Genomic DNA, 14,136 nt, shown 5'->3' with positions numbered 1-14,136 from the left:
ATTCAGAGGGCCAGCATGATCCTTATGCTCCGAGCCCTCCCACCCCATAGAGGCGCGAGGCATGAAGAGCCCACCTGGATCTCACCCTACCTGGGTCAGATGGTGCCTGGAGGCAAACAGACCGGCCTCTGGGGGCCTGGGGAGCAGCAACCTGTCCTTCGCGGTCCCAGCATGCACTGTGGGGAAGAGCAAGAAGGTTAGTGCAATAAATGGCTTCCAGTCACCCGGGGGCCCCATCTCAGCACAGGTTGCCAGCTCAATCCCATGGCCTAGCCAGCGGGGCTCAGCACTGCCACTACCACAGCACGGGCCTCTCAGCCCCAGCCTCTTTCCTACTCCCTCAGCACCTGGAGCAACCAGCCCTGACCAGACAGAGCCCAGGAGCATCAAACCCCTGGCCTGGCACGCAAGGCCCTGTCCACTTGTCCAAGTTCCTCCCTTCTCCCCGTCTCTCAACACCTGCCACAGGCCAGCCCCACTCCTGCCCGTTCTGGTCACACGGATTCACAGAACAGCCTCCCCTTGTCCTCTCTTGAGGTCCGCACTGCTGACTATCAAGTCTGTCCCCTGCCTCTGGAAGCTTCGGGTACATGTCCTGAGCCCCCAGGATGTCTGGCTTCTGCCTCACCAACCCCGCAACACCCTCAGGACCCTGCCTGTACCCCTACCAGCCCTCCTGCTTCAGCCCTTGACTGGCACCCCTCCTGGGGACCACCTTCCTCATGGTGTAGGGCACCCCTCATCACTCCTAGACATGGTCACATCACTCCCAGCACAGCCACTGTCTCCCTTCTCTCTCTTCCTGGACCATCCCACCCACACCCATGCTTCATTCACCCTGCACACCCCCTTGGCCACTTTCCATGCCCAGAAGAAGTCCCTTCACCTGGGCTGCAGGGCGCTAATCACTGCACACAAACCGGTCTCCCACCCTCTCTTCCTGCTCACTCGACTCTGGCCATAAGGCCCCTGCCCCCTGCTGTCCTCTGCCTGGCTTCTCTTAGGCCAGGTCTTAATCCAGGCACCTCGTCAGAAAGCACCCCCTGACACAGAGGGTGGGGGTCCTCCATGACCCACTGCCTGCCTCCGTTACTGATCACGTCCCTGTTTCAACAGTCCCACGGTGAGCTTTCCTTCAGGCAGGCTGACCGAGGCGTAATTCACCCACAGTAAGATCCACCCTTTCTAGTGTGCAGTTCCATGAGCTTCAACAGCTGCCTGCAGTCAGGTCAGCACCACCTCCATCAAGGTATAGAACAATTCTATCAGGTCCCCAAATCCCAAGGGCTGTCCCTTTGCAGTCACGTCCCACTCCCAGCCCCTGGCAACACAGACCTGTTTTCTGTCCCTGCAGTTTCGCCTTTTCCAGTGTCTACCAAGGGAGGCATCTCTATGCGGCCTCGAGCCGGGCTTGGTTCACTTAGCACAAGGCACTCAAGATTTATCTGTGTTGTCTCATGCCAGAACTTCATTCTTTTTTTCTTTTTTAATTGCTGAGTAGTATTCCATTGTTTATCCATTCACTAGTTAGTTGAAGAACATTTGGATCGTTATCAGTTTTGGGAGATTATGAACAAAGCCAGTACAAATATTCACAGATGGGTTTCTGCCTGAACTAAGTTATTATTTCTTGTGGTAGGTATACCTGGCAGTTGATGGCCAAGTTGTATAGTGAGCATTCTTTTAACTTTGTAAAAAACTACCAAGCTGTTTGCCAAAGTATTTGTGTGATTCTCTCACCAGCAAACTACGAAGGTCCAGTTCTCTATCTTCCACAAGGCTCATGGTATCAATTTTTAAAAATTTTTTATTCTTAATTATACATGACAGTAGACCGTATTTTGGCATATCATACATATATGGAGTATAGCTTCCCATTCTTGTGGTTGAACATCATGTGGAGTTAACAGTGGTTGTGTGTTCATATAGGAACATAGGAAGGTTATGTCTAATTCGTTCTACTGTCTTTCCTATTCCCATCCCCCTCCTTTCCCTTCATTCCCCATTGTCTAATCCAACGAACTTCTGTTCTCTGCCCCTCCCCGCATTGTGTGTCAGCATCCACGTATCAGAGAGAACATTTGGTCTTTGGATTTTGGGGATTGGCTTATTTCACTTAGCATGACAGTCTCCAGTTCCATCCATTTACCAGGAAATGCCATCATTTCATTCTTCTTTAAGGCTGAGTAATATTCTAGTGTGTGTGTGTGTGTGTGTGTGTGTGTGACACTTTCTTTATCCATTCATATGTTGATTTCTTTATCTATTCATCTTTATCCATTCATCCTATGTTGGTCATCTAACCAGTTTTTTAAAAGGTCATTGTAATGATACATAGTGGGACCTCAGTGTGGTTTAATTTATATTTCCCTAATAACTAATGATAGGAACATCTTTTCATGTGCTTGAATTTCCTTAGTACCACCACTATTGGAAACTGTCACCTTCATGTAATTATTCACCTGTTCGTTTTCCATCTCCCCCACCATCTATGGGAGCAGAGGCCTTGCCATCTATTCTCCCCACACCTAGAAGTATATCTGGAACTCGATAGTGGTGGTGGTGGTGGAGGCTGGCATTTATAAACCCCATCATGTGCCCAGTACAATTCTGAGCACTGTGCAAATACTAACCCATTTCATCTTTGCAACCACCCGAAGAAAGACAGGCGCTATCCATATTCCCATACAGGGATGAAAACTGAGGCAGAGAGAAGGCACTTGAGCAAGGTCACACAGTGAATGAGGTGCTGAGCCACACTCGGATCCCGGGGTTTAGCAGGCACAGTCTGTAGTCATAATCAGGACATTATATGGCCTACAACAGCCACTTGTACACCCCCGGTGAGGACAGTGACCAGGAAGCTGTGGCTTTGGCTCTTCTGAAACCCTCGTGCTGATGGTGGTCCTACAACGACCTTGATACCAGAGAATTTATTTCACTGTGCATTAAATGTCAGAATATTCCTTCCATATTTCCTCAGCTCTTCCACAGTTCGCATATGAGAAGCTCTGGCCAAAGGTCTGGGAACCAAAGTCATGTGCTTCACACTGGGCCAAAGCATTTAAGAGCCAGGGCATGACCCCCACCCACGGTCTCCTCCCCATAGTGACTGGAGAGCACATTTCCAGATGGTAGAGCAGCATCCTGGGTCCCTGAGTGACTGCATGGACCAGAGGTCTTCTCATTTCCCACACTGGACGTGGAACGGGAGTACATAAGGAAATGGAGGAAAGAGGAAGGGAACCATCATTGGGTCCTGACTACAGCGCAGCCTTGCCTGTCCTGCCACACTTCCTCTGGCCCCCCCGGGGGCACATATCTGTGCTGCGTTTGGTTTGACACACGTTTGGATGATTTTCTGTGTGACTGAACGTAAAGCCCCAGATGGGAGCCTCCAGCTAAGTGAGGTGTCAGGGGAAATAGAATAATCTCAGTCCCCAGTTGAAGAGAACAAGGGGGAGCCTCCAGGCCCTGCGCTGGGATCCGCCAGCCGGACACGTCCCACGTGGTCAAGGGAGGTGTGATTTGAGGCAGGCGGTGGTATCTCCATGACAGTTGGGACCTGGGCCTACATTCAAGGATCCGAGCTTGACTTTAGAAAGGTTTAGGCCTCTTCAGAACTTTCTCTGTGTCTTGGGTCTGGAACCAGTTCTCAGGAAGGCTCTGGGGCCCCCGCTCATCTGCCCTGGATGGGCAGTGTGGGCAGGCGGGGACTGGGGGAACTCCGGGGACTTGGGGCTGCAACGATGATGAGCTGCAAGCTTAACTGTACGTCTTTGTGAACTACCTGGCACTTTGCTTGGCAATGATCACTTTCAATGTTGTGTGCTCTGGGGGGATAGTGAAGAGGACAGGGGAAAGAGGCGGCCCCCCAGAAGAACAGGGGCACTGGCAGCAACCCAGGAAAAGCCCTTAACGTTTGCAGACACCCAGAAATAAATTTGTTTTGCTTTTTCCAAGAAGTGAGACCTGGCTACAGTGAAACACACCCCTCCCCCTCCCACTCCCCCCCCACCCCTACTCCCTCCCCCCCCAAAAAAACAGGTACAATCCAGGCCCCCCAGGCCATTAGAAAGACTCTTCTATCCTGATGGCTTTCCAGGCAAACTCTAGAAGTTTCTTGCCTGTGAGCGCCCAGTACGGATTCCACTATTTATCTCTGTTCACCCAAAAGTTTGCGTGGGGTTGCACTTGGGCCAGGGTAGCTATAAACTGTGGTGCGCAGGGTGCTGGGGAGGGCTGGGGGAGGGCACTCAGTGGAGGTGGGAAGTGCTTGCTTAAAAGAGAAGAAGCCCCTGAGACAAAGGCAGGCCCAGTGGGACCCTGGGGACAGGGGCTTCTAGAAGGAGACCTTAAAGAATCCTCTCTCAGAGGCACTGGGGTGGGGACTGCTGGGTGCAGCTGCTCCCTGTGGGGGAGGACTGAACAGTACCTCCGTTTTGGTTAAGAATTAAAGGGCGAGGCTGATGCCCCAAACTGGAAACAAAATCAGACAAGGAAACGGCAATCATGGATTGATATTTTCCTAAGAGGCTTTACTTATCTGGGAACTTGTTTAGAGGATGAGGAATCCAGCGTGGTAAGTGAGTAAAGGCGAAGTTGCCTGGCCGAGGTCCTCACCCAGTTTGGACACCTTGCATCCACGGGTCTCAAGGCTACAGGGTTTGCTCAGCTAAACTCAAGAGGAGAAGCCCTGCTCTGGAATCTGGAATCTGCTGTGCCTCCGCATTTTTTTTTTTTCTTTTGGTACTGGGGACTGAACCCAGGGGGCGCTTAACCCTTGAGCCACATCCCCAGCCCTTTTTGTGTATTTTATTTAGAGACAGGGTCTCACTAAGTTTCAGAGGCTGGCTTTGAACTCGGCGATCCTCCAGCCTCCGCCTCCTGAGCCACTGGGATGACAGGCGTGTGCCTCTGTACCTGGTTGCTTTCTACTTTTGTTCCCTGTGGACAGTTTTCTTGGCCAGTGATGGAAAGAACGACTGTCCCAGGGTCCGGAATCTGGGGATGGCTCTTGGCTAAATTAGGGTCAGCTGGGCTGGGGTTAGCTCAGACCCCTGGCTCCAGGAGACCCTCCTCAGGGAGGAAGGGGTTTCAAACGTGAGCTTTCTGGTGTGGTTCTCAGGAGCCGGGCAGTGGTGGATGAGTGCAGAGGCTGGTGGAAAATGCCCGAGCAGAATGGCTTGGGGAAGAAGTCCCTGAGGGCAAGGTGAACCGGTTTCCTCTGAATGGTTCCTGCTGATTGGTTGGGCTTTAGTTCAGTGTCCACCAAAGGCTTTGGGACTGAAAACAGGACAGAGGTTCAAAAGCTAATGGTGAAAGAAGTTCCTGCGGGAACAGAAGAGGAGCTGGCACAGGGATGGGGTGAGGATGTGGGGTTGGGGAGAGGAGGAGACACCGAGGTGAGTGGGCACGGTGCCATTGCTGCCACTGTCACCGATATCAGGTAGCACCCAAGGAAGCCCCATCTTGCCAAGGGCTCTCTATATACTGACTTAATTCCAGAGCATGTCTAGGAGGCCACTGTCGTGATTGTCCCCATTTTCAGAATGGGGAAACTGAAGCCAGAAATGTGAAATGACTTGCTTCATAAAGAATGGGGCTGCACCTCAAACCCAGGTACCAGAGCTCCAGCAACCATCCCCAAGAGTCCCTGATGACATTGGGTTGGTCACATTGGAAATGAAAGGAAGCTCCTCGATGCCATCTGCAGGAGTCGTGTCTATGGAGGGTTAGATCTAAGTTGGCTAAAAAAATCTTCTCTCTGCCACTGACCAGCTCTGTGACCCTTAGCAGGTTACTTCACGTCTCTGGGTCTGGTTCTCGTCTGTCAAGCCATACTTCATAAGGTAGCAGAGATCAAAGAGACGGCAAGCGACCCAGAGAGCGCAAATGGCTCCTATGTTATTTACCTGGTACAGATACTCCCCAAGAAGTGGGCACCCTCCTCCACGGAGCCACAGGACAGATGTACCCTCTCTAGAATCCCCAAGATGCTCTTGGAGCACGCACATGTGTGTGCACACGTAAGGGCTCACATGTAAGTGCCCCTGTGCACCAGTCCTGACTCCAACTCAGGGTGGGGTGGCCTCAGCCGTCCCCAAGCCAAACACCCGAGTATCACTCCAGGGTCCTTCCTCTTTCCCTCCCTCAGCCTCACATCCACGGTCAGCCAATTCCAGATCCCGTCTCAAACTCATCTTCTCCCCCATTCTCCCACAGCCCCATCCTGCCCCATCCCCATCCAGTGGAGACCTAAGGGTCTCCACTGCATCTGTCCTCTTGCTCTCTGTCCCCCCTCCGCCCACTGCCACTCATGGGAAATCGGAACAACCTCTCCCAGTCACAGATCTGACCTCATCCCTCTTCTGCTTAAAAACCCCTCACAGGAAGTCTAGCCAGGCCAGATGCAGAACTCAGAAGCCCAGAGGAGAACTCTGGCAGATTTGACTAAATAAAGATCTACAGCTTCTCTATGGCCAAAGGTACCCTAAACAAAGTTAAAAAGATAAACGGCCGACTGGGGACACTATTTCTGCACACAGGACAGGGGAAAGTTTTAAAATTCCTGTTATACTAAAAGCTCCTTTATAACAATAAGGAAAAGGCTAAAAGAAAAGAAAAATGGGCAAAGGATCTGAACAGTCAATTCACAGAGGAAAAATACAGATGACCAATAACTGCAGGGAGAGATGCGCGGCCTCACCGGGGAGAAGCCAACTGAGTGCCGGAACCAGAGAGGGACTTTTCTAGAGAGGCAAAAATTAACCAGACTGATAATGTCCTGGACAGTGTGGGAAAACGGTCACTCTCAGAGACCAAGGGTGGGCGTCTAAACTGGCCCAATCATTTGGAAAAGCAAAATGGCGGTCACTGTCAAAATTTAACAAGCATACTCTTTCCCGGCAACTCCACATCTAGAAATCTATCCTATGGAAATGCCTACTGTGTCAGCAAGATATATCTACAAGGATGCTCACGGAAGCATTATTTGCAAGAGTGAAAAATGGAAGCCAACCTAAATATCCATCAACCTGGGACTAGTTACATAAATTACACTCTGTTCAAACAATGGAATATTAGGCAACGATTAAAAAGAACACGGCAGATCTGTGGTGTCGTGACATTGACAGATGCCACAATACACTGGCGAGTGAGAAATGGGACTTGTAGGGTCATGCTACAAAATCCAATTCCACCTATTTAAAAAAAAATACATAACCAATGTTTGTAAAGGCAGATAAAAAGTTCTAGAAGGAGACACACCAGACCAATAATAGCGGGACCTTGGCAGAGGGCAGTGTAAGGGCCAAAGGGGATCTTCCTATTTTACAGGATACGCTTCTGCTTTGGGGCAGGTTTTTTTTTTTTTTTTGCTTGAGTAAATACCTGCTTGTCCCTCTTCCTGGAATTCCCTCTCCTGCCCCCTGTGCCTCATCTTTCTTGTTGCTCCTGTGTCCCCACCTTCCGGAAACCTTCCCTGAACCCTCCACCGCCACCACCACACACCCTGCCTTCATGGGGCCACTGCTCAGGCAACAATGGTGACAGGTGACATCTAGGGAGTGCACGCTGTCAGGGGCTGTTCTATGAGCCTCACTTGATCCTCCTGCAACCCTCGGGTGGGTCTGTCAGCACCTCATTTAACAGGTGAGGCCTTTGCACCTGCTGGGCTCTCAGACTGGCTCTGAGCCTGTGTGCCCTGCACCTTCCCTAAGGCCCTGGGCAGTGGAGGGCACAGAAGTCCCTGGAGCTGGAGTCGTCCCTCTCACCGGGACAGGGGCTGGTCTCCTCGGGGATGGTGGGCAGGGCTGAGACTAACCCTGCGAGGGGCCAGAGGACCCAGGACAGCAGAGGAGGAGCAGCAGGCAAGGGAAGGGACGGTTTGTAGAGGACTCCAGTTATCTCCTGAGCACTTACTGTGTGTCAAGCCCTGGGAGTGACTGGCCAGGAAGTGGGGGGCAAAAAATACTCCCCTGACCTCAAGTCTGCACAGAGGCCAGGATCTAAGAGGGGGCAGGCAGGAAGCTGCAGATGGGGTCCAGAGGAGGGGGCGGCCCTGGGGGGCCCAGGCAGACAGGGTGTCCACAGAGGCATCAGGACCCAGACTAAAAGGCTAAAGGCACATGGGTGGAGGGAACAAGAGGAGAGTCCCTCTAGGGGACAGGGACAGCTGGAGGGGGTGCTGGGAGTCACTGGTTTTGTCCAGAGCACAGGACAAGGTGGGAAGTGTCAGGGGAAGGTGGGGGGGAGGAAGATGGGGGGCCTTGAAGAGAGAGAGGGGGGAGCTGCCCGGCCACCCAACACGTCACGGAGGGGCTGGCTGGAGCTGGGGACCTGGGCAGCCCCACTTTGCAGTCAGCAGTGTGACCTGGCCTAGTTCCCGCGCCTGGCCACCTCACCTGTGGATGTGACCCAGCTTCAAGGCCAGGGGTTCAGAGCACCTGGAACCCAGGGAGGGTGGCCCCAGGGGACCCCACTTAAGTACAGAGTGCTCCTGCCTCCCCAGGTCCCCTGTCCCTGGGAAATAACACAACGCGTGTGCTGAAGAGTCAACTCCAGACAATGCGATCCCAGGCCCTCTGCCTTCTCGCAACATGAGAGGCGGAGCTTGTGACCTCAGTTCCTCTGCGGGGGGGGGGGGGGGGGGGGGGCGGCTGGGGTGGCTTCAGATAGGTCTTCAGAAAGGGCTGAGCCTTGGAATGAGAGAAGGGGTGTGGGGTGTCCGAGGGAAGAAAGCAGAAGACTTTCACTCGTGGGTCAGTCCCTCAGCCCCATGCCCAGTCCCTGCCCCACCAAGGCCCACCTCACTTCCCCCACCCTGACCCCAGCTGTAGCCAGAGACCCCCACCCACAGCCCTGGCTGCCAGTCTGACCAGCCAGGCTCCTCTGAGTGGCTCCCCGGACCCTGCCAGGGCCCAGGCTGTGTCCACCCAGGTGGGGGAGAAGGACGGGCAAGAAGCGAGACCTCAGCTCTCAGCTAGCTCCCCGGGGACACGGGACACCATGTGCAGCCTGGAACAGCCCCGCCTGGCTGCCTCAGGCCCAGCAGCACCCACCAGGGCTGCACTCGGTGTCCTCCTGTGTGAAACGGACACACGAGCCTCCCTTGAACGGTGTCCTTACCAGCCCAGTGTCCAGCATGTGGTCACCCCTGACTCACAGGTTCCTTGGTTCATCATGACCTGAGGGTCATGGCCAGTTCTAGGGTGGCCACCAAGTCCTGCAAGGTGCCACCCTCCTCACTCCTCAGTGGCCCTGATTCAGCCTCCAGCACCTCCACCTCCCGCCTGCTTCCCGAGGAGGACTGCTCTAAATGAAGATCCACGGGCCACCCGTGCCCTGGGCCACCCCCTCCTGAGCTCTGGTCACTTGGTGCTCTTATCTCTGTTTTATTTGGTAACTTTTTTTTTTTGGCCTCCCTCACCAGCCTTGTGGGCAGGGACCGTGCCTGGTTTGTCTTGGCCATTTCCGAGTGGGCTCTGGCACAGCAGTCCTGCCCACAGGCAGCGGAGCTGGCAGGATGGTCAGCCAGGGCCACCCACTCCTCCCACCCAGCTGGCCCAGTGTGTGGTCAGAGCTCAGCCTAGGACCAGGACCATGGTCCAGTCTGTCCAGGATCAGGGCCCACTGTGGGGCCAGGGTCAAGCTCAACAAAGGACGTTTCCCGCCCACACTGTGCAAGCCCAGGACTCTCCCAGTTTACCTGCTGCTTTGAAAGTAACCCGTCCCCTCTGGGGGACCAGGTCCTGTCTTCTGGGTCCCTACTCTGCCTGCCCTCACCCTGACTGACCCAAGAGTGTCCCCTCCAGAAAGCTCTGCTGGATTCCCAGCTGCCCTCTGCCCTGGCCACTGCCTGGCCACAGCAGAGGAGCTGGAGGAGGAAGTGCTTCTCCACACCTGCCCTGGGCCTCCAGGAACCAGCGCCTGGCCAGCCTCCCGGGGACCTATCTCCAAGCCCAGAGGGGGACGTACTTTGTGGGTGGTCTCAGATTTCTTCCTTACCCCCCCACCTCTGTGAGCCCAGATGATCAGGGCCGACCCAGGCCCGGGGGGAACCTGCAGGCAAAGGTGCCGGCTGGCTGGTGGCACTGAGATGTGCCACCTGAGCTACCTCCTCCTGCCAGGGACGGAAGTCCTCCCCCTCCTTTCCCGCACCCCTTGCTGACCCTCCTGTCTGACAAAGTCGGGGACTGGATCCTTGGGCCCCGGGTGACAGTCCCTGGTGCTTGTGAGGCTCAGAAACAGGAGCTGGCTGGCCTGAGTGGACATCAGAGCCAGGCTGACTCCGGAGGACGCGACGCCAGGGTGGGGCAGCGTCGCCCTGACCCGCCGCCCACTTGGCCAAGCAGCCCACTGCCTCTGCCGGCTGCTCTCAAGCATGGGGTCAAGTTGGTTTGCTGGCAAGACACATGGCTCTCATTTTAATTAATTAAAGAAAAATCTAATCACTGCATTAAACTTCTCATTACTCCACTTGAATACCCGTTAAGTAAATTTAATTACCAGAGGATTGGGTTTCCCAGCCTCTTTCATTAGCTTCTGATAAGACGGGGAGGGAGGAGGGAAGAGGGCTCGGAGCGGAACAGTGTGGTTCCCAGCCACGGAGGGCAGGGTGGGCACTGTACCAGGCCACCATGGTCAGGCGTTGGTGTCTCCTGGGAGACAGGCCCCACCCTGGCCGGGGGAGAACCCCCACCCCAGCTGGCCCCAGGAAGGCAAAGACCTCACATTTGGCTACAGTCGGTGTCAATGTCTTGTTCACCACCACTCTTGGTGATTTAGACCTGTCTCCTCCCAAAGACTCTGAGGCTGCTGAGAACTATATCACAAGCTAAAAAGGAAGAGCAGAAATCAGGACAAGGAAAACATTGGAAGAAGGAAGGCAAAACAAGAGAAAAGATTATTGGGCAACTGCACCCTGAACACTTATCAGAGATGGACCACCAACTGTCTACGAGCTTCCTAGCAGTCAAGGCAAAAGGAGCAACACCCTTCGGCACTGATGCAGGAACCAGTAGAATCTCTGTGAGGAAAGGCACACTGAGCCGTGGTCTTCCTACCTGGAAGGGGAGATGACCACTGGCTGGAACAGTGAGCAGGCGCTTCCTGGAAAAGAAGGGACCTGAAGTGGCCCTTGAAAGACAGGATGGGGGCGGGGGCTGGGGCTCAGTGGCAGGGCACTCGCCTAGCATGTGTGAGGCCTGGGGTTTGATCCTCAGCGCCACATAAAGATAAATAAAATTAAATGTATAAAAAAATACCATAACATTACAAAAGAGAAAAACAGGGTGGGTAGAGAGCCAGGAAAGGCATCACAGGTCGGGGAACCTCAGGGCTGAGCGCTAGTGGAGAAGAGGATCTACGGGGGGAGAAGGGCGGGGACAGGGGAGAGGAGAGGCCCCACGTGGACAGGTCTTCTCCCAGGGAAGGGGCCGAGGACCCACCCATCACCAGCCAGGCCCCCACGGCAGGAGATGCTGGCGTCCCTGGCTGGGGCAGGAGGAGCAAAAGGAGACGTGAGGAGACAGGAGACTGGCCGGGCCGGGGACACAGGCTCCGCCATCTTGGGCTCCGACATCTTGTGGCCTGGACAGATCCCTGGACAGCCAGAACACCCCTCCCCAGGGGCTGGATGTGGACCCTCGCAGCTCACAGTTCCCCTCTCCTTGGAGAATGGCCCTCCACAAACGGGGCTTCCTCAGCTGAGCCACGCAGGGACCCCCCAGTGGCCCACAGCCCGTGCCCGGCTGGTACAGGTGCGAGAGCCCCTTCTCTGGGCTCTCGGGTGTGAATTTTGCTCCAAGGCCCAAGGCTGGACTTTCCCTGAGACCCTGCCCTCAATAAACCTCACACAACACACAAATCCTTGTCTCGGGCTCTGCTCTTAAGGGTTCTGACCAATAACATTTCCTAGGCAGCACCTTCTAAATTTGAAGAAAATAGGGATGTCCCAAACTCCCTGGGGACAGAGGTAGGAAGGGGGAAGAAGGACTCACTAAGTCTCTGCTAGAAGCTGGTGTTTTCATACATCATCTCTGGTAGTTCCCATAGCACCCCTGCTAGTTAAGGACATTATCAGGTAAGGAAACGGAAGCTCAGAGAGGCATAGGAATTTGTCTAAGCATACACAGCAGGTTCATAGGTATCTAGGACTGGCCGCAAGCTGTCCGACCTGGGCAGACTCCATCTATCATGATCATTTGTTATTTGTCTCTCCAAGTTGGAAAGAGGTCTCCCTTCTCCTGTCAGAAGGTCCCTAAAAGTCCTTCTGACATCCTTGGAAACATTCTTTCTTCCTTACTGATCGCATGGTTAGGGAAGGTCAGTAGACCGTGACCCCAGACCCAGCCTTGTGGACACAGTTAAAGGTTCAGGATAATCCAAATACGGCCAGTAAGTCCAAAGACATCTACCATTAGACTTTTATCTGTTCTAGCATGGAAGCAGATTTTTTTTCCTTCACCCTCAACCCCAGATTTAAACCTAGAAGCACACTGCCCCAGAAACGACATCTTTCCACCATATCACGTCAAATGTCACTAGGATCAGCCATCACCAAGGAAAAGGCATGAAGGAATGTAGGCAGAAACCAGATCCTGTTCACATGAACCACTGGATCAAGCCCTGCCTGAAGCCCAGCCTATCATTTTGGTTACATGAGCTGATAATTTTATTTTATTAAAATAGGTTGTTTTTATTTTTGCTATTTACAACCTAAGGGATTCTGACAGATAGTGTTTAGAAAGGTCCCTCTTCTAGGGACCATCAAGCATAGGTATTCCTTCAAGCCAGGGAGTGGGCGGCCTGGGAAGGTCACCTACCGTGACTGCTGCTGTTCTCTGCTGTCCTGAAGCTCGAGGAGGGTGGGGAGGAGAGCAGGCTCAGGAGCTGGTCTGGTCTGGAGATGTGGGCAGGAGGCCGTGTAGCCCACAGACTCAAGGGAGCCAGGACATGGCCACAGGGTCCTAGAGAAGAGGGGACGCGAGAGTGAGCAGTGGAGTTCCCGTGAAGGACAAGGGGCTCATGGGCCCAGGGAGTCGGCGGATGGGGCCACACTTCGGGCGAGTCCATCATCTGTTCCTCGCCCTGGCATCTTAGTCCCCCTCCCCAGGTCCCTCCAGGCTGCGGGGCAGCCTCTGCAGAGGCCGGACTCAGCCCAGGGCGGAGGCAGCCAGAGCGGCCCTGCAGACCAAGGCAGCCCCCTGTGGTCCCTAGTCTGGACTTCTAATGGTGACGGCCCTCCGCCTGGGGAACGAGGGCTGTGCTTCTGGCGTGGACAGTGAGTCCTGCGTGTCCAAGTGCCCTTGCACTCGGGGACCAGGGGCCACAGACTCTGCCTTTGCACCAGGTCCCTGGGCCCATTGTGGGCTGGGGGCCACCCTCTGGACCCCGTCCTCTTCCCAGCCTCTCTTCCAGGCCACCGGGGGCCTCTGGGAGGGAGACGGGAGTGGTGATTTCACACCACCCTTCCAGTGGCCTGGCCTTGGGAAGTCACCCCTCCCCAGGTCCCTCCAGGTCCCACCAACTCCTTAGGCCTCGATTCGCGCCCTGAGTTCCGGGTGGCTCCACACAACGGCACAAGGACCGGGATCCAGAACCACAGCACATCAGGGCTGAGTGGACCCCGGGAACCGGCTCCAGCCCAGCCCCCCGGTGGGTGTTCTGTACCTGTGCTCTCTGTCCCCCACGGTCGCCACCAGCCGTGGGCTCCTATTGAAATGCTGTGACTGAGTTTTTCTTTCCTTGTGTTAATTTACATTTTGATTTCAATAGCCACATGTGGCCAGTGGCTCCGGCCAACCCTAGTACCCCTCCTAGCCACAGTACACAGAAAACTGAGATCCAGAGATCAGAGGGGACTTTCCCACAGTCGCCCGCAGGATGGTGGCAGAGGCAGATGCAGAACCTGGTTCCTGGACTCCCACCCCTCACACAGCGCCGACCCCGCTGCCCTGATCCCCACACTGCTGCCCCTGGGGAAGGGTGTCAGGCAACTCTTGACGGAACCTACTTCTCCCAGCTGCTGCCCCTGGCCTGCACTCAGTGAAAGTCCCTGAGATTGACTGGGGAAATCGTCCCCAGAGGGAAAGACACCTGTTCACTGCAGGGTTATATAACAGAGTGACGCTG

General features: G+C 54.5%; 1 protein-coding gene across 1 annotated transcript in view; it reads right to left on the bottom strand.

Moving 5' to 3' along the window:
- Lingo1 (leucine rich repeat and Ig domain containing 1) overlaps positions 1-14,136 on the bottom strand; it is a 145,280-nt gene that overhangs the window by 59,224 nt on the left and 71,920 nt on the right. The window contains exons 2-3 of the mRNA XM_027926088.2: positions 12,828-12,971; positions 91-176 (exon numbers count right to left, since the gene is read on the bottom strand). The gene's annotated coding sequence lies outside the window, so the exon portion shown is untranslated. The remainder of the gene's footprint in view (positions 1-90; positions 177-12,827; positions 12,972-14,136) is intronic.

This window comes from Marmota flaviventris, chromosome 2, assembly GCF_047511675.1.
Source record: "Marmota flaviventris isolate mMarFla1 chromosome 2, mMarFla1.hap1, whole genome shotgun sequence".
Taxonomy (NCBI): Eukaryota; Metazoa; Chordata; class Mammalia; order Rodentia; family Sciuridae; genus Marmota; species Marmota flaviventris.
The sequence above is the reverse complement of the archived record's forward strand: the minus strand, read 5'-3'. Positions and strand labels throughout refer to the sequence as shown.